The 22,149-nt window shown below is 48.9% G+C and overlaps 1 protein-coding gene across 1 annotated transcript in view; it reads right to left on the bottom strand.

Moving 5' to 3' along the window:
- ABAT (4-aminobutyrate aminotransferase) overlaps positions 1–21,754 on the bottom strand; it is a 78,110-nt gene extending 56,356 nt beyond the window's left edge. Inside the window, exon 1 of the mRNA XM_079780465.1 lies at positions 21,673–21,754. The gene's annotated coding sequence lies outside the window, so the exon portion shown is untranslated. The remainder of the gene's footprint in view (positions 1–21,672) is intronic.
- Positions 21,755–22,149: the final 395 nt, after the last annotated feature.

Here is a 22,149-nt window from a genome sequence, read left to right as displayed (position 1 = left end):
TTCTGACTCAGATCTTGAAGTCAGAACATCACCCCCGGCTCCCTCACCAAACAGACACTACCGGAGACAATGTAGCCACGAGGAATCAGGAGATGTTGAATCTGTGAACCCCAAATAATCCCACCTCCAGAAATGTAGCGAATGCAGGTAATCCTAAATACGGAATAATCTGCTCAGAGATGTTCAGCGCCTCGGTGTCATTTAGAGGCGTGGACGGCTGAGGACAGCATAAACAAACAACCAACATCTGAGGATTGCTCAGAGCGGCTGTGATATAACAACTTAATTATTTACCAAAAGTGATGTAAAAAGGCAAGAACATGATTTCTGAAGCCATGTAATGGGAGAGAAAGGGCCGTGAAGTTTTATAGGCAGTCTGGTTGTAATTTCATAGACGCACGAAAACAAGACCATCAGCCAACACACGAGAAGGGAGGCTGGAAAGAAATGTGTGCTATTCGACACTGTTCTATCTTGGCTACGGGGCTACGGGGTGGCAGTCTACTTTCTCTCACTGTTTGTACTTTGTGATTCACCGCTAATGACCTGTGCGCATCATTTATTCAAGTGTTGCAGGAAAGAAGCATCTCTAGCTTTCCCGAATAATACTAGGGTATACAGTTGACCCATGAACAACACGGGTTTGAATGCACATATCCACTCAAACGGAGACTTTTTTCAATAAGCCCTGTAAACGTATTTTCTCTTCCTTATGATTTTCTGAATAACACTTTCTCTTCTCTAGCTTACTTTAGTGTAAGAATAGAGTGTATTATACATACAACAGAAAACATTTGTCCATTAACTGTTTATGCTACCAATAAGGGTCAACTGCAGGCGATTAGTAGTAAACTTTTTTTTTTAAGTAGAAAGTTAAACTCAGATTTTCGATTGTGAGGGGTTGGTGCACCCCCCACCCCCATGCTGTTCAAGGGTCAGCTGTACTGACAGGGAGCGAGTGCAAGCTGAGTTGATGGCAGCCCAGTGTGTCTAGACATTTACTTACAGGGAAAATTATTGAATAACTTGACCTGGCATTAACAGAGAGGCCAGAGGCACTGGAGAACTGAAGTGTGTTCGGTTTGGTTTCCGAAGGTGTGCGAAGAGGAGATGAGCTTCGAAGTGGAGTATAAAAGGGACATTAGTGAGCTAGCATGGGGCCAGGCCAAACTGGATTCCAATCCCCAGGTGGAAGTTCTCAAAAGCTGAAAGTAGGTCAACACAGTCAGGGAGGTTAGTGCGTGTAGCAGACGCAAAGTGAAACTTCCCGACTCCTCCCGAGCCAGCGGAGGAAAGGGAAGCTGGGAGTGAGGAAGTCTGGGGTTTCTGACGGCCAGGGAAGAGGACATTCTGAGGCGTGGCTGCCCTGGGAATTCAAACGCCAGGCCGGGTCTGCAGCCTCTAGCCAGCTGCCTGATTGTGCCCGTGAAGAGGTACTGGAACACGGTGCTGCGGCTGCCTGTCGGTGCCACAGTGGAACAGCCGAGCAGCGGTGACAGCGACAGCAGGGACCGCAGTGGCAGCAATGTTCACCATCTGGCCCTTTACAAAGGTGTCCGCTGAACTTTGATCTCGGCGTTCCAAGCCTGGAAACCACACGTCTGTACTATCTTCCCTCTACCAAGCCAAAGCCATCACCATGGCCTCTAGGAGGCCTTGGACGACCCCATCGCCTTCCACCTCTCTGTCCTTGTCCCTCTCCTCTCTGCCCCCCACTGCTCTGCTGCAGCCACACTGGCCCTTTGCTGCCCCTAAAATGTGCCAGGTGACCCCACCTCAAAGGCTTTGCTCTTGCTCTTTCCACTGCCCCCAAATTGCTTCCCCAGTCACCCATGTGTCTCTCCTCCTGTCTTCTTTGAGGTGTGATTTAAAATTGCACATTGCGCTTCCTGTCCCCTTCTCCTCCCTGCTAGACACGTGCCACCTGTTTTGCTTACCTTAAAAAGTTGTGTCTTCCCCACCTCCCCAGAAGAATGTGAGCTCCCTGAGTACAGAGCTCTGTGACTATTTTGGTCACCGAGATAGGTGAAATGATGCAGCAAATGCCATTATTCTAATTCTACAAAGGGGAAACTGAGGCATAGGCAAAACGAGAGAGAAATGACCAGATTGGACAGATTTTGGCTCAATCACTAAGAAAGCTCCTTGCGCTGGAGTAGACTCAACTCCAGAAGCTGGGCGTCTTCTTACCTAGGAGACAGGAGAGGAGCTTCAGCATCAGAGAGGGGGCATGGTTGGACCAGATCAGCCCAGGTTCTGATGTCCACTCCCCTGGTCCATTGCCCTGCCCAAGGAATGGCAGGTAATGGACTGGGTCCCAGGAGCGAGCTGCTCCATTCAGTTAACACCAATAACCTCTCTGTGTCTCCCTGCTCGCCAAGAGCACCACTCGTTTTGAGACCTGGCATCACGCCATCACAGGGAAGCCTTCTTCCCATTTCCCAGATGAGAAAACCAAGGCAAAGAAAGCTGAAGGGCCCTCTGCCGGGTCAGGCTTTATCTACACTCTATGCTGATTTCCAGATATCAATGATACTCTTAAGCATCTTCTGATGCCACGGTGGTGCCCTTTTGTAGACGGGGAAACAGAGGCTCAGCGAAGGTTACAGAAACTCACCCGCACTCTTGTAGCAACTAAGCACTGTCTGGCTGCCTCGCTTTTCTGCAGAATCACGAGCATGGTGCAATGGGGTAATTCTACAGAGGAGGACAAATGCAATCTTGACACTCACTTGGCGCCTGCAGAAAACGAAGACTACAGCAAGGAACCGGCCTCTTATCACAGCCATGCGGACCATCTGCCTCTCATTCGTCTCTGACAGAGTCTGAGTTCTCTTCCCTCCCCCAATGCCAGCTCAAGTGGGGAGAGGACCCTGTAGACTCAGCAACTTCCCCCTAAAGCTATGCGGCATGGACCCGCCACTCTTCTTTCCAAAGGACGTCCCCAGGCAAAGCTGGGACTTCATTTCATACACTCGGAACAAAAAGCTGAGCTGACAAAAGACACAGGCACTGGTCAGGTGAGGATGGATCCAGGCCCCCTGTTCCAGCGGCTTAAGCTCAATACTTGGGGTCCCGGCCCAGCGGCTCCCACAGAACACGGCCTGCTGGGCGTTGTGTCCATGTGACACACGGTGAGTGGGGAGGAGGAGGGGAAGGACGATGTGTGGGCGGAGCAGGGCGCACAGAGCAGTGTTCCCCAAGCTGGCTCAGGTGTCAGGATTTGGGACCTTGCCAGTTTCCTTTCCTTCTGCTCCCTTCTCTGCCTGTGATGACACCTCTGAAGCCAGATTTCCACCATTCCCCCCGAACGCAAGCCCCTCTTTCAGCAAAGTGGCAGCAGCAACCAGGAGTCTCACATTACAATCTGTCAGAGCTGGATAAAGACCTCGGAGACCTTGTCCAACCGCCCTCTTGTAACAGAGTGAAAATTCAAGGCTCAGAGAAGACAAGTGTCTGAAGCCTCACCGGAAGCTCTTGGCAAGAAGCAGGGCTCCGTTTCTTGAGGGTCTATGAACCTTGGCAACCAAATCTGACAATGAATTCTGGGAGGCGGGTTCTGCTATCACGCCCATTCTCCATATGAGGGAACCGGGGCTCAGTCAGATGGCTTGCCCAACACACACAGGTCAATGGCATCCACCGAGCCACCCAGGTCCTAGGGTCTCAGAAGGCACTTCCCAGGAGATGATATCAGATGGCACGTAAGTAAACATTTATCTTAATGATACTCTTTTCATTTCAATGTGCATTAAGAAAAAAACATAAAAACTATTAATGCATGGGTATGGTTGCTTAGGAGAATAAAGCATGGGTGGAGTGCATGTCAACTTCCCCGTTGTGATATTGCACTGTGGGTTAGTTAGCAAGATGTTGCCATTGGGGGAAACTGGGTGCAGGGCACAACTGGGTATGAATCTACAATGATCTCGAATTAAAGTTTCCTTGAAAAAAAAAAAAAAAGCAGGCAAAATGAAACAAAGAAACCCCTCCAAGAAATGTTGGGAAATAAATATAACACAAACCTCAAGAACTTCTCTGAGAAAGTTAATCCAAATCATGTATTCATGCATTTATTCAACCAACACTGGCCACATGTTCACTTTGCCCCAGATCCTGGGATGATGCTGGGGACACAGAAAGGGTATGCTAAGCCTCTATCCTCATGGGATTCACAGTCTGGTGCTGGAGACAGAAAAACAGAGAATTGCTCCAGGTAATGACTTCCCCTTGGGGAGGTGGGCAACCTGGCCTGGGGCTTCCTCTGTGATTGACAGGGCACCTGCCTCAAAACAGAAGGGGCTGACTCTGGAACAGACTGCCCTTGAACTCTTTTAATCACATAAGATGAACATCTCAGCCACATATAACCTTGGGTCAGTTATTTAACCTCTCTGTGCCTCGGTTTCCTCATTTGTCAAATGTTGATGAGACCAGAAACTCAAGAACTCCCTTGAGGGGTAGTCATTAATACGTGTGAAGTGCTCAGAACAGATTCTAGTGCCCTTTGGTTCCTTGTTGCAAGCAGACCCCCAGCAGCCTTCCCATCCCTGGCCTTGTGTGGGCATCCCTGAGCGGCAGCTGGCCTTTTAAGTTGCTCATTCAAGTTGGGGGGCAGGATGCTGAGGAGGTGCCTGCAGCCCCAGCTGAGGCTTGGCAGGGACTTCCCCAGCAACCCTGGCACCTAGAAGGGGAGCGCGCCCCATTTTATAGCCTTTTCTGGGTTAAAGATTACCAGCTCCAGTGAAATTCAGTGACAATCTGCTGTCTCCTACAGTATAGCTTTGGATCCTTCAAAGGTCTGAACCAAGCGAATCTCTCGTTTGTTTCTGGGGAAGAGTTTATTCTGTTGGACCAGGGAGCAAAACCCCGACACAGATGGAGAGGTTTGTATGTGCTCTCATTCCCTGGAGGTAAACGTACAGATGAGCTCACCTGGACAAATGCGGTGACCTTTGGCACACTGCGGTGAGTAGCACCGGCATGGATTTATTCGTTCCCCATTCCCAGAAGAGGGAAAAGAATATACCTTGGCAAGTGCTCAGAGGTGCAGGTCCATGGGGGTTGGGGGGATTTTTCTCTCCACCTCCTACCAACCCAGGGGTGAATCTGCAGGACTGGAAATGCCCTGAATGGTTGCAGAATAGAGAGTTTTTAAAATCTACCACTAGCAAAACCTCACGGCTTCAGTTTCCCCCCTTATTATTATTATTATTATTTTTACTGACTCCAATGCTGAGGCTAGGCCCTGCCATTCCAGTGGAATAAAACCCCGGAAACCTGGTAAGAGGCAACCACGAGGGACAAGGTGTTAGAGAGAGACGTGCTCCCTCACACAACCTTCCTCTGAAAACGCAACAAAAGGTGTGGGAAAGGCGTGCGCTTAAGCAGGGTCTCCCAGCCTCAGCACTACTGACTTTTGGGGCCAGATAATTCCTTGTGGTTTGGGGTGGGGCCCTGGCTTCTCCCAGTAGCACCACCTCCCCCGCCAGCTATAACAACCCAAAATGTCTTCAGATCTTGCCAAAGGCTCCCTGGGGGTGGGGAGGGCCCAGCAGAAACACACTGCTCTTAAGGAACAAAGGTAGGTCACCTGCTTCGAGGTGAAGATGAATGAGGAGGAATGGTTCAAGTCCACAGCATGGTGTCTGGCACAGGCCCATCCCAGGCATGACCCAGCAGGCGGGCTGGGGAGAGGCTCCCAGACTGACATGGTGCTGGGCAGATGCTGCTGCCTGCGGGACTCGGGCAGACTCCTCAGAAGAACTGTCACTTCCACTGCTAGCAAAACGGAAACTCCAGGTGCCGGGAGCTGCGGGACGAGGCTAAATAGGACTGATGTCTTACTCCGGAGGCTGCCACACATATTCTGCAAAGCAGCAGCCCTACGTATGCTGAAGAGGCTCTTAGAACGGCCCTTCATCTGAAGACTCAAGGGGACTTGTTATTTTTTAGGACAGTTGTTCTTGGTATAAAAACTAGCCCTTGAACCTGGTTCAAAGGCCTTGAGGTCTGTTCCCTCTCCCCTTTCCAATCTCTGCCCACAACTTCCCATCCCTCTGGGTTCTGACATTTGGATCTTGTGTCTGTCCTGTGTAGGCTGCTACCCCAGAGCCTTCACAGATGCTGTTCCCACTGCCCTGAATGCTTTTCCCTTGCTTCTGATTTTTTTTTAAAAAAAATCCTCACCCGAGGATATTTTTCCATTGATTTTAGAGAGAGGGAGAGACAGAGAGAAACATCAATGTGAGAGAAACACATCGATTGGTTGCCTTCGGCACGCTCCCTGACCAGGGCCTGGCCCAGGAAGAACCTGCAACCGAGTTATGTGCCCTTGACCAGAATCAAACCCAGGACCCTTCGGTGTACAGACCTATGCTCTATCCACTGAGCCACACTGGAAAGGCCCCTTGCTTCTGATTTTTTAAATTCCTACTCACCCCTCTGATTTCAACTCATGATGCCCCTCCTCCAGGAAACCCTGACCCTCGCCCACCAGATCAAATCCCCTCTTAGAAGACTCTTAGCTCCACATTCCTTTCCCCTGTATGGCACCATCACATTTACAGGTCACCTTTGTATAATTACCTGGTTCATTCTGGCCACTTACAGACCGCAAACCTTTTAAAGCTGTGCTTATTCTTAAAAAGCATACCCCCATCACTATACTGTCTGGCACTGTATGGGGCGCACAATACCTTTTTGTTGAATTGTCAGTATAAGTGGTGGTTGACCTGGCATGTTCTATCATTTCTAAGGCTAAGTGGTTAAGACAGTATGATGTGGGGGTAAAGATAAACACACCAGTAAAACAGAACAGAGACTAGAAAATAGACCTACACTTATGCAGGCACTTGATTTCTACAAAATGGCAGTGATATTGGGTCAGTTGGATTATCCACGTGGAGAGAAAAATCAGTCGTGATCCTACCTAATCCAATACCTAAAGATCAACCCCAGGTGGGTTACAGAGATCAATCTGAAAGACAACACGTGGAAGCTTCTAGGAGATAACAGAGGGGGCAATGTGAATGACCTTGGATTTTTAAAATAGGACACAAAAGGCATTAACCATAAAAGATAAAAAAATATGAGCTATATAAAAATTAAAAATTCCAATCAACAAAAGTCACCATTGAAAATGAAAATTACATAGAGTAGAAGATCATTGCAAAACATGTAACTGGCCAAGGGTTCATTATCCTGCATGACAAAACTCCTACAAAGCAATGAAATAAAAAATAGACAACTCAAAAGAAAAATGGGGAAGAGATGGAAATAGGGACTTTATAAAATAGGAAATCCACATGACCAAGAAATGTATAGAGAAGACGATCAAATTCAGTTACTAAGTAGAGAAATTTAAAAACTACCACATGCCCATCAGAATGGCTAAAATTACAAAATACAATAACACGTCCTAATTGGGGAGCTGGAGAGGGGAAGAGGCCTGGAACTCGAACACACACTGCTGGTGACTCTGAATTGGGCAGCTGTTTATTCTAGAATGTTCGGGCAACACCACAGGCCTACCTTAGAGATACTGCGGGTTCGGTTCCAGACCACCACCAAAAAGCAAAGGTCGTAATTAAGCGAATGTCACACATTTTGGGGTTTCTCAGTGCACATAAAAGTTACGTTTACACTATACTGTAGTTTATTAAGTGTGCGATAGCATTATGTCTAAAAAAAAAATACACCCCAATGTACATCCCTTAATTAACAAATGCTTTATTGCCCCCAAAATGCCACCGTCATCTGAGCCTTCATCGAGTCATAATCTGTTTGCTGCGGAGGGTCTTGCCTCGATATTGACGGCTGCTGACGGACAGGGTGGCGGTGCTGAGGGCTGGTGGCTGTGGCGGTTTCTTAAGATAAGACCACAATGAAGTGTGCCGCATCGACTGACTCTTTCGTGAGCGATTTCTCTGTAGCCAGCGGGGCTGTTTGATAGCATTTTACCCACAGTCGAACTTTCAAAACTGGAGTCGGCTTCTGCTGCTGCTTTATTGACTAGATTGTGTCATATTCTAAATCCTTTGCTACATCAGCTTGCACTGATGGTTTCTCTCCTTAAACCTCATGAACCAGCCTCTGCCAGCCTCAAACGTTTCTCCTGCAGCCTCCTCACCTCTCTCAGCCTTCGCACAATCCTCGCTCTGGATTAGGCTTTGGCTTAAGGGAGTGTTGTGGCTGGTGTGATTTCTACGCAGGCCACTAAAACTTTCTCCTTCTCAGCAATAGCATTTGCTTTCTTATCATCTGTGTGTTCACTGGAGTAGTGCCTGCAATTTCCTGCAAGACTTTTCCTTGGCATTCACAGCGTGGCTGATTGGCTGCAGAGGCCCAGCTTTCGGCCTGTCTCACTACTAGTAAGCTTAATCATTTCTAGCTTTTGACTTAAAGTGAGTGTTCGACTCTTCCTTTCACTTGAACACTTGGAGGCCATTTTGGGGTTGTTAATTGGCCTAATTTCAATATTGTTGTGTCTCAGAACACACAACATTTATCAGTTGTCTAGATGGGTGCAGTTTGTGGCGCCCCCAAACAATTACAGTAGTAACATCAAAGCTCACTAATCACAAAGCACCATAACAAATATACCAATAATGAAAAAGTTTGAAATATTGTGCGAATTATCAAAATGTGACAAAGAGACACAGAATGAACAAATGCTGATGGAAAATGGCGACTATAGACTTGCTCAATGCAGGGTTGGCTGGAATACATTTACACCACGGAATACCATGCCGCAGTAAAAAGGAAGGATCTCTTACCCTTTGAGACAGCCTGGAGGGACCCGGAGAGTATTATGCTAAGTGAAATAAGCCACTCAGAGAAAGACAAGTATCACATGATCTCACTGAACTGTGGAATCTAATGAACAAAATAAATTGACGAACCAAATAGGTCCTGAGACATGGAAGCATGGAACAGACTGACAGATCTCAGATGGAAGGGGTAGGGAGGGCGGGAAGAGAGTAAGCAAAGAACTTATATGCATAACCCATGGACATAGACAATAGTTCGGTGAAGGCCTGGGGTGGGAGCCAGGTGGAGGGGGGCAATGGAGGAAAAATGGGGGACATCTGTAATACTCTCAACAATAGAGATAAATTTTTTTAAAAAAGCAGTGTGTGGGAAGCGTAATAAAGCAAAGCACAATAAATCGAGGTATGCCTGTATTTATAAAAGCCTTGCTATGGACTGTATTGTTTCCTCCACATTCACACGCTGAAGCCCTAACCACCCATGGGATGGTTTTTGGAGGCGGGGCCTTTAGAAGATAATTAGTTTTTAATGAGATCAAGAGGGTGGAACCCTCATGACAGGAAGAGGAAGAGATTCCAGACACTTTCTCTACCAAGAGCAGACATGGCAAGAAGGCAGCTGTGTGCAAGTCAGGCAGAGAGCCCTCCCCAGAACTCAACGGTGCTGGCACCCTGATCTCAGACTTCCAGCTTCCAGGACAGTGAGGAAGACATTTCTGTTATTTAAGCCATCCAGTCTGTGGTATTTTGTTATAGCAGCATGAACAAACAAAGACAAACTTCAAACTGCAAGCCACGAAAATGCACATCAGCAGTGGAGTCCATAAATAAATTATAGCTTATTCATGCTATGGATTACTAGGCAACAATGAAAATGAATGGACCAAGCTACAGAGAACAACATGGATAAATTGTACAGATGTTACAGTCTGTAAAGGAAGCTAGATACCAAAGAATAGAGTGTGTGTGTGTGTGTGGGGGGGGGAAACAACAAGCAAATTGAATGGGTAATAAAGAATGCATCCTCAGGAGTACACTTGTATCTATAAGTAAGAGCAAGCAAGGATCTCTGTGAGAGATGGATGGGTGACTTGGGATGGGGTAATGGTTAAGAAGGGCACAGGGGCCCTGGCTGGTTTGGCTCAGTGGATAGAGCATCGGCCTAGGGACTGAAAGGTCCCAGGTTCGATTCCGGTCAAGGACACAGGCCCGGGTTGTGGGCTCGATCCCCAGTAGGGGGCATGCAAGTGGAAGCCAGTCAATGATTCTCTCTCATCATTGATGTTTCTATCTCCCTCTCCCTCTCTGAAATCAATAAAAATATATTTTTTTAAAAAGAAGGGAACAGGGCTTGCTATTTCTTTTTATTTTAATCCTCACCTGATTATATGTTTTTTGATTTGAGAGAGAGACATTGATCGGTTGCCTCCTGTACGCACCCAGACTGGGGACTGAACCTGCAACATTTTTGTTGTATGGGATGATGCTCTAACCAACTGAGCACCTGGCCTGGGCGGGCCTGCTATTTCTGGCTCTACTTCTTGATCTTGTTGGCAGTTATATGACAATTAGCTTCGTAAAAAACCACTGAGCTGTTCTTTCTTTGTGTACATGTTTCTGTATGCATATTATATGATATAAGAAAATGGTTTACAGAAAGTATTTGGAAAAATGCTAATATGCCTTCTGATGTAGCAATTTCTCGTATAGGAATTTATCCTATGGAAATATTTGCACATGTGTGAAGTGACTGTGTACATGGTTGTCCACTCATGCTTCCTTTGTAATGGCAAAATATTGGAAACAACCTAGAGACCCATTGATAGGGATAAGCCATGAAAAGGGATAAGAAAAGATCTTTGTAACATATTAAAGATAAAACAAAGCGCCTAAGTGTGACCATTTTTAAAATACACAGCTGCTTGTAGGGAGCAGAGGGGTCCAGGAGATGGGGATAAGGGTTGAAAATTTACTTTTTTGTGTGAACCCATTTGTACTGTTTGTTTTACCATGCATTGCATCACCCATTTGGGAAATAATTATTCTTAAAAAGCAGAGTAAGTACGTCCATACAGACCAGGTGAAAGGCATGGAAGAGAAGGAGGAGGGAGTTCAACCTCTGGCACTTGGAGGTCCCCAGTGAAACCCGTGTTCAAAGACTTGGGTTTGAACCTGGGCAGTTCTCGGTTCATGTCCAGCTTCAGGTTCTTCCTAGCTCTGTGACATTGACCAAGAAAGTTAAAATGCTCTTTGTGTCCTCATTCACAAAAGAGGACCTTCCCACCTGGGTTATTAAGAGCATGAAATCATATAATCCTAATAGAGCCAGGGGTTGGCAGGCAGAAAGCTTCGACCACGTTCCCTCTTTTTTTCTTAAAAAAATAAATATATATATATTTTTATTGATTTCAGAGAGAAAGGGAGAGGGAGAGAGAGAGAGAAACATCAATGACGAGAGAGAATCATTGATGGGCTGCCTCCTGTATGCCCCCACTGGGGATCGAGCCTGCAACCCAGGCATGTGCCCTTGACCGGAATCAAACCCAGGACCCTTCAGTCTGCAGGCCAATGCTTTATCCACTTAGCCAAACCGGCTAGGGCAGTGGTCGGCAAACTGTGGCTCTCAAGCCTCGGTTTGCCACTCTGTTGACTAATGAGTTTGCCCACCACTGGGATAGGGGCTTAATCACAAGGAACAACAACAGCCTGTAATTATTGGAATCGAGAGTCTAGGTCAGTGGTTGGCAAACTCATTAGTCAACAGAGCGGCAAACCGTGGCTTGCGAGCCGAATGTGGCTCGCGAGCCACAGTTTGTCGACCACTGGGCTAGGGCAACGTTCCCTCTTTAACAAAAAAACAAACCAAAAACCAAAAACATATATATATTTCAGAGAGGTAGGGAGAGGGAGAGATAGAAACATCAATGATGAGAGAAAATCACTGATTGGGTGCCTCCTACACACCCTGTACTGGGGATTGAGCCTGAGACCCTGACATGTGCCCTGACCTGGAATCGAACCGTGACCTCCTGGTTCATAGGTCAACACTCAATCCCTGAGCCACAGTGGCCGGCCAACCATGTTCCCTCATAACATCCAATCTAACAATCACCAATATAATGTTGCCATTTTACAGATGAGAAAATCGAGGCCCAAAAGTCCTATCTTAGGACACTCAGGGGGCTAGCAATACATCTGCTTTCCAAATGCTTGCCTTTTCCTTAACCCCATAGGAGTGTCTGAGAAGCAGAGGCAAACCTAGGCCCACAGCAGGATCACAGGGTTGAATTTGATCAATTCCTGCAAATGACTTGAGTTGCTGGTGGGCGGTTGCTGCTGAAAGGAAGCGCTTTGGACTTTCTCCACCTACGACTGGTTTTACTATAACTGCGCTATTATAGTAAAGGGATAAGACAATATTATTCCCATTGATTGATGGGTAAACTAAGCCCAGGCAAGGCAGTTGTCCTTTCTGAGTCTCCACTTCCACCTCCACAATTAGACCAGTCTTTCCTCCCAGGGTTGCTGTGAGCAATGGATGAGCAAATATACAAAAAGCCCCCAGAACAGCCCTAGCACCCACCGAATGCTCAGCAAATATGAGCTGCCATTATTTATGGGTCATTGTCATTAGGAGGGGCAGAGCCTGAGTTGACTCCATCCAGGGTCTTTAGAATGTTTCTTCTTGTCCTATAGCTTAGCATCACCCTGACAGCCCGGCGTGGAGCCCTCCTGGACCCTGTTCCCAGGTCAAAATGCCCCTGCTCTTCTGCGTGTGGTTCTTCTCTGAGCCCTGCTCTCAGCCCCTGGGAAGGCTGTGCACTTAGGGCTGGGGCGGATGCCAGGCATGCAAATCCGCAAGCAGGCAGCAATTTGCACAAATGCTCCGTGGTGTGCTCATTTCCAGCCTGTTCCCAAACCCTGAAAAGCCGGCAGAGAGCTATTTACAGCTCTGGGCAAGGGGAGGGGAGGCAGGCTCTGTTCAGCACATCTAGCCCAGGTGGTGGCTTGCTCCTTTGGCTACTGTAAGAGGCTGTGCGGTCCACCTTGCCCCGAAGGAGCTTAGAGGTCCTAAAAACTTTTGCTCCAAGGCCAGCGATCCACCCCGGGGGATCGTCTGGTTCCCTCATTAAATCCACGCAGAGGCAAGTGGGAGGAGGTGTCCCTGGGCTCCCTCCAACAGCTGCCCATGGATTCTAAACATTTTGAGGAAGGAAGGGATACAAGAGGCCTGTCAAAACCACTGACAGCTCGAGCCTCTTTGACATTGCTCCAGTGCAGGGCTGATAAACTATGGTGGTGAGGGTGGGGAAATATCTGGCCCCAGCCTGTTTTGTAAATAAAGTTTCCTTAGGACACAGACATGCCCATTCATTGACATGGCCCATGGTTGCTGTCATGGTACAGACAGTTGAATAGTTGCAATAGAAACGGTATGGCCCATAAAGCCACAAATATTTACTATCGTCTCCTTTAGAAAAAAGTTGCCTAGCCCGACCGCAGGTGAAGCCCCCGCCAGCTCACCTGCTATCAGGCTCCTCTGTCTGATCCTCCTGTCGTCGGTCCAGAAGGATCTTTCCCAAGTGCTAATCAAATCACGTCACTTCTATGTTAAAACCCTCCCATGATTCCCCCTTGGTCTCTGGGTCAAGTCCAAGCGCATTATCATAGGTCACCTGGCTGTCCATGATCTGGCCCTCCTGCAGCTCCCCTCTCCTCATTCACCCACTCTGTGCTCCAGCTAACGCCTCCCCCATACTCTGAACGTTGGTTTCATAGAAAAAAAAAAAAGAATCTCAATGAAAAATTATGCAGTATCTACATACAATGCAAACCGTCACACTCTCTGACTCTAGCCCTGTTCATTATCTTCAAGCTATTTTTCCCAACTCTTTGTAATTTGTTAGGAGACTGATAGACAAGCAAATTCTGTCTTGTCTAACCACAGTTGGCCCCCATTTGCCACGCAGTTCAACATTCCTTTACTCCACAGACAATTATGCTTTATTTGACTTTTCCTTTGAACCGGTTCTAACATCTGCCCAGCCCCCTCATTGAATGAGCTTAGTAACATCATTAACAAGTGTTCGTTTTTGTATCTGTATGGGAGTCATGATTTTATCCTTTTTTCCCTTGAAGATTTTCTTTTAACAGTTTTGCAGGAAGTCTCTGAGCCTTTCTGTTCATATTTTCTTTGTTGAGACCTTTCCTTCTTTTCTGCATTTTTCTCCTGAAAGTTCTTCCCCAGAATCCCCAGGGTCAGGGGCATGTAATCGCTTTCTTCCCCGCCTTCTCCCAATTACTCATTTCACTGAATGGCAGTTGTTTGTGGGCCTTCCGTCTGCCCCCGCCCCCCCCCCCCCCGCCCCCCGCAGCTAGCCTAGAAGATCTTCTGGTGTAACAGCTGTATCTCTCTCTCTCTCTCTCTCAGACACACACACACACACACACACACACACACACACACACACGCGCGCGCGCGCACACACACACACACACACACACACACACACTTAGTACTGTACAGGACACATGGAAGTTGTACAATAACTGATAGGCCAAGGTTGTGGGTTCGGTCCCCAGTCAAGGCACATACAAGAATCAACCAGTGAATGCATCAATAAGTGGAACAATAAATTGATATTTCTCTCTCTGTCTCTCCCTCTCTCTAGTAAAATCAATCAACAAAATTATTTTTTTTTTTAAAGAGTGAGACCTTGTTTTTCTTATTCAACACCATTTACATGATGCTAATGTCTGGCATTTACTAAGTACTCAATAAACACTTGCTGAAAACAGAAGAAGAATAAAAGAATACCACTTAAGTTCTTGTTCTTGGCCCACTTTTAAGTCATCTCCCCTTCCTCCACTTTTGAAGAGCAAACCTAGCAGCTTCAGAATGCTACCCTCCACTCCGTATGTTCGCGTATCGCCGCCGTGGCGTTTCAACCCCGCTGGAGCCCGCTCGCCACTGGGGAATGGATGACACTCTCCATTCTGCCTCATGGTCATCGTACGACCTTGAGCAAGGCACTGCTCCAATGGGCCTCTATTTCCCTTGGGTCAAACAAGGGCGGTTCAGACAGTCCAAGAGATAAAGATATGAATGGCCAATGATGTCCTAATGATGTCCCACCCACACACCATTGGCATGCTATCAATGTAACTCTGTAAAGTTATGCAATGTAACTCTGTAAAGCTATGTCGGATGCTATCAATGTAACTCTGTAAAGCTATGCAGGGTTAGCTTTGAGTTGTGAAGGTCAGAGATGTTCTCAAACTTGAATGTGCACGTGAATCCCCTCCAGATGCTGCTAAAGTGCAGATTTACAGTCTGTAGGCCTGGGTGGGGGGCAGGGCCAAGTGTGTGCATTTCGAACCAGCTCCCAGATGATGCGATGATGCTGGTCACTGGGCCACACTTCCAGTAGCAAGGTGCTAGGACACCTCTGAAAGAAATTGTGTGGCCAAGGAACAGATTTCCAGCATGCTGCCGACAGTCCAAGGAAGTAAGTGTTGACATTGGCAGTGAAGGCCATGGGACATCTGAGAATGGACATCTGAGGTTGGCGAGGTGGGGGAAGTCTGGTGCAGGTTGCCAAAGGACATGGAAACTAGGTGGGAGCATTCTGCCAGGCCGGTGATATTACTGAAGCACAAATTCTAGTGGCGGGGCCCAGCAGTCTGTGCTTTAATACACCCTCCAGGGGATTCTGATGCTAAAGCATGAGACCCATTGTGCCAGGTGCGGTAGACTATTCCAGCTGGGAGACTGGTGTTTTGTTTTCCCATAGTAGAGTTTCGGGCACATGTCCAGACCTGTAAGTTACATTCATGCACTCATCCATCCATTCACACGCATATCCCTCAATTTACCCAACCAACAAAAGGGTGTGCCCATCCTTCCTTCCATCTATCCATCCACCCACCCACCCACCCAACAAATGTGTCCTGAATGTCCACTGTGTACTCTCTGTGGCACAAGAGAAATGGCTGAAATTATAGATATACACACCTGTGTCCGCATCTAAACCAGTAACTCTCAACTAGGAGCAATTTTGCTCTCCAGGGGAATTGGGCAATGTCGGGAGTCATGTTTGGTTGTCAGAACTTGAGGAGGAGTGTACAACTGGCATCTAGTGGGTAGAGGTCAGGGATGCTGCTGAACATCCTAAATGCACAGGACGGCTCCACAACAATGTCAACAGTGTCGAGGTTAGAAACTTTGCTCTAGACTGTGAGCCCCTTGTGGGCAGGAACTGCATTGTAGTCACCTTGATATCCCAAGGTCACAGACAGTGTCTGACCCACAGGAGCTGAGCAAATATCTAAATACAAGAGGAAATGGCAACACAAAAATACATTTAAATAGAACTCTTACAACTCAATGAAATGATAAACAACCCAATTCAAAAATGGGCAAAGGTCTTGAATGGACATTTCCCCAAAGGAGATATACAAATGGCCAATAAGCACATGGAAAGATGCCCAACATCATTAGTCATCAGGGAAATGCAAATCCAAACTATAAGCAGATACCTTCACACCTGCTAGGATGGAAGTAATAGTAATAGTAATAATAGTAATAATAACAATACAGAAAATAATGTGTTGGCAAAGATGTGAAAAAACTGGAACCTTCATACATTGCTGGTAGGAATGTAAAATGGTATAGTTTGGCAGTTCCTCAAAAAGTTAAGCAAAGAATTACCATATGACCCAGCAGTCCCACTCCTGTGCATATACCCCAAAAAGTTAAAAACAGGCCTTCAACCCAAAACTTGTCCACATATTTATAGCAGCCTTATTCACAATAGCTAAAAGCTGGAAACAGCCCAAATGTCCATCACCTGACAAATGGATGAACAAGTTGGTCTATCCATACAATAGAATATTATTTAGCCATAAAAAGGAATAAAGTACTACACTCGCTACAACATGGAGAAGCCAGATACAACAGGCCATATGTTTCATGATCCCATTTGTGTGAAATATTCAGAATAGGCAACTCTATCTAGTCAGAAAGCAGATTAGTGGTTGTCAGGAGCTAGGGGGAGGGGAAGTGACTGCTTATTGGGTACAAGCTTTCCTTTCGGGGTGATAAAGCAGTTCTGGATCTAGATGGTGGTGATGGTTGTATAATATTTGAAATGTACTAAATGTCACTGAATTGTACGTTTTAAAACAATTAAAATGGTTAATTTTATGTCATGTGTATTTTACCATCATAAACAAATACATTTACGTGCACACAAAATGCCCGTGGAGTCTCTACTGTGTGCCAGGAACTATGTTCTGCATTTGGGACACGGAGCAAATGAGACCAGTGTGCTCGTCACCCTCCAGCAGTTCCAGGAAGGGAGAAACACCAGCCCACAGTCCTGGGCCCCGGGCAGCCCTGGATGTGGGTGGTGGGAGTTCAGAGGAGGAGGAGAAATGGCCTCCTGCTGTGGGTGGGGAGGACCAGGGAGAGGTGCTACAAAAGACAGAACGGGAGATAGCTCCCGAAGGAGGAGGAAGATGTGCCCTGGGAGAGCTGATCTTATTATCGAAGGAATGTGTAATTAGAGGCCGCATCAGGCCATCCTGTCCCCGCGATGAGTAAGACAGTGAATGCATGGAGCGTCTAGAAAAGCAGGGAGCGTTGGACTCCAGGGAGAAGGAAAGAGAGCAGTCACCCTCAGAACCCCGTCCCCTGGACTCTCTGCCAGGCGGCAGAGGAAAGTGGGGGTGCCGATTCAGCCAGCTGCCACTCAGAGGCTTTGTCCTCTGCCTCCCGGCCAGGGGCAGGCGGACAGCGAGAAGGGGAGAGCCAGGACTCATATCACCTAAGCAGGACTGTGTCCCGGGTGTTTGAACTGTTCCAGTTAATTTTCATAATAACCCAGTGAGGTAGGTTCTACCACTGCCCCTCCTTCTCCTTTTTTAAAAACAAAATTTACAAGTGTTCCCTTTTTAAAGATGGGGACACGAGACACTGAGAGGTAAAGTGGCCGTGGCCTGAGGCACCCACGCTGGTTCAGCTGCAGTCAGTCCAACCCCAGGACCCACTGGGCTGCTGGTGGACGGACTTCCCCGCGGCCAGGGAGGCTCGGCTGCTGGAGATGAGGCCTCAGGTTCCTGTGTCCTGGCCCCAGAGCTCTCAGGGAGCTCACAGCCCGAGTTTCAGCCACTGGCGACTTGCAGCTTGACCACATCCCTGGAGAGAGGGTTTCATGTATGCAGGTCCTCGGACCATAGCCATCAGCAGACACTGCAGCTGGGCAGCTGAAACAGCCCCAACTTGGGATTCGGAACTCGGCCGGGGTCCCACTGCTGTACATATCCTGGCTGAGGGGCCCTGAGCAAGTCTCTCAACTCCGGTGGGCTCCGCGTTGCTCATTTTTAATGCCCGGGAAGCTGGCTAGGGTATACCTTTTCTTCTTTTCTCTCATGAATATTTCCATATACATATATATATATATATATATATATATATATATATATATATACACACACACACACACTCTCCATGCTCCTCACTCCCCTAATTACCCACTCTCATATGTATTTACATACAGTATCTTTTTTTCCAAAAATGGGATTATATTGCATATATTGATATTGTGACTTTATTGTTTTCATGAAACAGTAAGTTTCCAGGTCAGGAACGTAGATCTACATCATTCTTCTAAAATACACTCATTTCCCCATGTGACTGCGTGGTAATGTAACTCCTCCCCACGTCCGTATTAAAAAGCCCTGCAGTCGTGTATTCGTCGCTCTGCACACGTGTGAGCCTAGGAGATTCCTAGAAGCAGGACGGCTCGGCCAAAGGGCATGGCATTTACGTTTTGAAAGACTGCCAAACGATCTTCTGAAAAAGGCTCCACAACTAGGTTACTTTTAAAACGGTTTTAAAACTGCCATGACCATTTCTTTGCCCTCTAGCAGGACAGGAGGTAACAGCCTTAGAAAATCATTTAACCTCCGGGAGCCTTAGTTTGCTCATCTGTGAAATGGGAAGCCTAGAGTAATGCACATGAAGGCAATTTGGAGATGGCAGTCTTGTTTAAAATGGGAGGGGTTAAAATTGTCATTAGCATTGGGAGGCTCAGGGCCTGACCACCACGACCTCCATCACACAGAAAGCAGAAAGGAGGAGCCTGAGCGAGGAGGATGTTTCTTATATCAAGCATCAACTCTGTGCAAGGCACAAGTATTACACCAGTGGTTCTCAGTGGGTGTGTGGGAGATGACTTTGCCCCCAGGGGACATCGGACGATGCTTGGAGACAGTTCGAGCTGTCATAGCTAGAGGCGGCTGAACTGGCATCTAATAGGTAGAGGGCAGGAATGATGCTGAGCACCCTACAGGGCAAGGGACGGCTCCAGGGCACAGGACCATCCAGCCCGAATGTCTACAGAGCCCAGGATGAGAAAACCTGCTCTAGCCCTGTCTCTAATCTGCTGCCTACCTTACAGAAAACCTCATTCAAAGATGAGTACACGAAGGCTCAGAGAGGTGAATGACTTGCCCAAGGTCCCCCAGGAGTTGACCTTTGGCCCCATCTGACTTTAGGGTCTGCGGTCCATTCCACACACCGCACTATCTCTGGGCAGACATCACTCTCGTCTCCAAGTGCCGGCCAACCTTCACTGCCTTGGCCCCTGGCAGATGATCTACAGGGCAGGTCATCAGTTCTACCTAAAAGCACAACCCCCCCTGCCGTTTTAGAGGTTTCATGACTTTGGACTTGTAGTCATAATCATTGTTTCCGCTTACTGTGTGCCACACAGTTTATGAAGATTAACTCATTTTACTCTGATAAGGACACTGAGGGAACCTGGTCACAGAGAGGTTAATAATTGCCCCAAGATTACACAGTAAGTAGCAGGTTTGGGCTCTGGACCCAGATAAGAGGGGTCAGAGACCAACCTCTCAACCCGTATACACTGCGGTTCCCTCATGCTCTAAACATTCCCCTTGGCACCTTGAATTTGGCTCCCGATCTAAAGTGGAGTGTGACGGGCCAGGGTTCCAGCTCTTGTCCCATCCAGCGCCTCAGGAAGAGAAGCCGTTCTCGGAGCGGGAACGGGAGATTGCTGCAGGGCACTCGGGGCTGGAAGGATGTCCAGGGACCGAGAGGGAAAAGGCCTTGAAGGAAAGGACGTGCCTTCCTCGGACCCTGGCCACGGTTCCCGGAGCAAACTTGGCTGTGCAACCGAGGACCTGCAGGGGTCTTGGCTCAAGCATAGTGCCCACAACCTTATCTGCTATCCTGGGTTGATGTGGATTTTGGCAAGCCTAAATTTGGCAGTGGGCTCAGTAAGCTCCTGGCTTTTCTCTGACAGGTGGGGACGGCAGTGCCCAGTGGTCCGGGACGTAAATGTGAGGACTGGAGATAGTGTCCAGGATCCTGGAACCGCACAAGCCCTGGAGAGGCTGTGACCAGCCAGCTTTGCCACCCATTGGCTGGGTGACCTTGAGCAAGTCTCTTCCCCTCTTTGTGCGTCTGATCGCTTAACCGTCCAAGGAAGGGGCAGGATCTTGACCTAGAATTCCTTTGAGGTCTTAGGGCTCCAGACGGGGCCATTTCTCTCTCTCTCCAGGGCCGACCTCTTTGTGTATCCAGGACGCACATTTCCCCACACTCCAAGTCCCGGGGACAGCTGCAAAGAGCAAGGCAAAGCTCTTTGCCTCTCTCTTCGCAGTCCCCACAATCTGGCCCGCTAGAGAAGAGCTGCTCACAGCCCCCCTCAAATCACCAACATCCTGTCCCTTAGACCAGCTTCTTCGGAGCAGCAAAGCCTACCCTGTCTCCAGCCCAGTGGACGGCTCCTGCAGCATCCATCTCCCCTGGTCAAGCGCCTAGGGAATCCCACTGGGCAATGCCCAAGGAGCTGGGGGCGGGGGGGGGGGCAGAGAGCAAACTGGGGCCCTTCTTTCTGCATGGACACCCCCTTCTCTAGGAGAGGGGAAGGACTCGTGTATGTGTGGGTGGGTGGGTGGGTGTTGGGGGGCAGGAGTCTCTGCCGCCTTAGAACCCATCTCTGCTGTCTGAGTTTGGAGGCTCCTGGAAGGGTCTCTAGGCTCAGGACCCCAGCTCTAAGGGCTGCAGTCACTAGGCCTTCAACTAAACCTCTTACCCTGGCCAGAGAGGTGAGATGGCATTAGGTGGAGCAGTGAGGTGTGGCAGTATGGCTAGGGAAGGATGGGATTGGGTGAGGGGGGAGGTGGGTGTGGGGGGGGGGAGGTGGGTGAGGGGGGAGAGAGGGGAGGTGGGTATGGGGAAGAGGTGGGGTGGGCTTGTGTGAAAGGGTTAGATAGGGGTGGAGTGAGGGGGGGACTTGGTCTGGATGGGTATCCAGACCCTTACCCTGTTTCTGAGTATAAAAGCCCCTCATCTACATGTTCAGGGGAGCAAGAGGGGACCCCTCTTGAGGAGGGGCTCACTTCCCAGGGTATGTGGGAGCCTCCATTTTCGGGGGAGAGCGCACTGTCACCCACACGCTGAGAAGACCCCATCCTTCAGAAGGGCGGGTTGGAGGGGATCCAAACTGAGTGTTTAGGGGAGGGAGGGACATGTGTCTCCGAAGAGGTGAGAGGGCCCTAGATACCTGAGGAAGCTGGACCCCACTTTTGGAGGGCACATTTCATCCAAGGGGCGAATAAGGGAGAACCTTACCTCTAGAGCTTAGGGTCACGAGGAGGAGCCCCTTTCTGAAGGGAAAAGGAGGCTATTTGCTCTCTGGAGCGGGGAGACCTTCTCCTTTCAGGGGAGGGGGCCCAGGTCTCGGGAGGATGAGGGCGGTGCTTAGGAGCGAAGATGCCGGGTTTTGCTCCCCGGGGCAGGGCCGAGGGGCTCCACCTCGACTCGCGCCGAGGGGCCCGCCCACGCGCCCCAGCGCCGCGCCCTTACCTCCAGGCCCGGCTCCGAGGTGCGGACTCCGAACTGCGGGAGCTGCGCCCTGCGCTCCGGCTGCGCCGGTCTCTGCCCGCTTCCCCCAGCGACTCCCGGGGTCCCTGGCTCCGCCGAGGCGCGCGGACCAATCAGCGCTACCGGCCCCGGCCTCGCTCGCGCCGCAGCCAATGAGCGCGCCCGCCACGGGCCACCGCCCCCGGGGGGAGGAGGAGGCGGGGCGGGGGTAGAGTCCGGTCTCCGGGGGCGCGGGAGCCGGGGGGCTGGTGGAGGGACCGCGAGGGCCGGGAGCGAGGGCCGGAGCGGCGGCCGAGGACCCTCATCAAGCCGCGGGGAGCCTCCCTGAGGGGGGTTAGGAGCCCGTCTTTAAAAAAAAAAAAAAAGGGGGGGGGGAGGCGGGAAGGAGGCTCTATTGGTTGATTTCACCTCGACCTTAATTACTCCTGCACCTTTTCTGGACCCTTGGGGCTGCGGGTG

The sequence above is a fragment of the Cnephaeus nilssonii genome (genome assembly GCF_951640355.1).
Source record: "Cnephaeus nilssonii genome assembly, chromosome: 2".
Lineage (NCBI taxonomy): Eukaryota > Metazoa > Chordata > Mammalia > Chiroptera > Vespertilionidae > Cnephaeus > Cnephaeus nilssonii.
This window is presented reverse-complemented; position numbering and strand designations above follow the sequence as displayed.